The sequence below is a fragment of the Saccopteryx bilineata genome, chromosome 5 (assembly GCF_036850765.1).
Source record: "Saccopteryx bilineata isolate mSacBil1 chromosome 5, mSacBil1_pri_phased_curated, whole genome shotgun sequence".
Taxonomy (NCBI): Eukaryota; Metazoa; Chordata; class Mammalia; order Chiroptera; family Emballonuridae; genus Saccopteryx; species Saccopteryx bilineata.
Window position 1 is genome coordinate 141,994,711 of NC_089494.1, and position 1,718 is coordinate 141,996,428.

The 1,718-nt window shown below is 41.8% G+C and overlaps 1 pseudogene; it reads right to left on the reverse strand.

Annotated features, from left to right (window-relative positions):
• Positions 1–490: 490 nt before the first annotated feature.
• Positions 491–1,496, reverse strand: LOC136338296 (glyceraldehyde-3-phosphate dehydrogenase-like; annotated as a pseudogene).
• Positions 1,497–1,718: the final 222 nt, after the last annotated feature.

The following is a 1,718-nucleotide window of genomic DNA, read 5'->3' on the forward strand; positions in this document are numbered from 1 at the left end:
CAATGCCAAATAGAAGTGATATAAGCAGATATTTTTGCCTTGTGCCAAATCTTAGGGAGAAAGCATTCAGTCTTTACCATGAACTAAAAGGGTTTTTTCTTTTTTTGTTGTTTTTTTGTAAGTGCCCTTTATCAGGTTGAAAAAGTTTCTTTTTTACTTCTAATTTGCTGATGGTTTTTCTTATGAATAAAGTTTGAATAATGAATCAAATTTTTTTCAAATTATTTAGATGATCATATGGTTTTTCTTTTTTAGTCTATTAATATGGCGGCATTATATGAAATTATTTTCTTTGTTTTTATTTTATTTTGCTTGTTTTGACAGTGAACATTATTGACAGTACATGACAGGTTAGGGTTCCCTGAGCCCATCCTGGGAAACTGTGGAGGTCAGGAGATACTCAGTGTGTTTGGGGAATCAATTTGGGGCAAGTAGCCCTCAGCAGCTGAGAGCTTCTGTCCTCTCACTGGGGCAGCTGGTACAGGGGCTCTTACTCTTTGGAGTCCATGTGGACCATGAAGCTTACCACCCTGTTGCTATTGCCAAATTCATTATCATACCAGGAAATGAGCTTGATAAAGTGATCATTGAGGGTAATGACAACCTCAGCATTGAAAGAAGAGGAGTGAGTGTCACTGTTAAAGTTTCAGGAGACAACCTGGTTCCCAGTGTGGCCTAGGATGCCCTTGAAGGTGTCTGTGATGCCTGCTTCACTACTTTCTTGACGTCATCACATTTGACAGCTTTCTCCATGCATCAAATCAGATCCACAACTGACACATGAGGGGTAAGGACATGGAAGGCCATGCCAGTGATCTTCCCATTCAGCTCAGGCATGACCATACCCACATTCTTGGTAGCACCAGTAGAAGCAGGGATGATGTTTGGGGCAGCCCTTTAACCCTCACCTCTCAGCTTCTCAGAAGGCTCATCTGCAGTCTTCTGGATGAAAGTGATGGCATGGACTGTGGTCCTGAGCCCCTCCGTGATGCCAAAGTTGTCATGGATGACCTTGGCCAGGGAAGACGAAGCAAGCAGTTGGTGGTACAGAAGGCATTGCTGAAAACCTTGAGGGAGTTGCCATACCTGTCATGGTTCACACCTATCACAAACATGAGGGCACTCTTAGAGGAGGCAGAGATGATGACCTTCTTGGCTCCTCCTTTCAAGTGAGCCACAGCCTTCTCCAAGGTAATGAAGATACCAGTGGATTCCACAACATATTTGGCACCAGCATCACTCCACTTGATGTTAGTAAGATCTCAATCTTGGCAGACAGAGATGGACTTTTGATTGATGACAAACTTCCCATTCTCAGCCTTGACTGTGCTTTTGAACTTGATAGGAGTAAAATAATACTGAAGCATGTAGACCATGTAGTTGGGGTCAGCGAAGAGGTAATTGATGGTGACAATATCCACTTTGCCAGGGTAAAAAACAACCTTGGTGACCAGGTGCCTAATACAGCCAAATCCGTTCACTCTGACTTTGACCATTATGTCTCAGGGTTCCAGCTGGCACTGCCCAGGATATGCTGTCTGTTGAACAGGAGAAACAGAGAGCCAGTAGGAAATTATTTTTAAATGTTGAACCAACCTTGCATTCCTGGTATACACTCTAATTTGGTCACTATATATATTTTATTTTAAATAAAACAATTTAATTTAGTAATATTCTTTTAAGGATTTTGCATCTATATTTGTGAGGGATACTGGTCT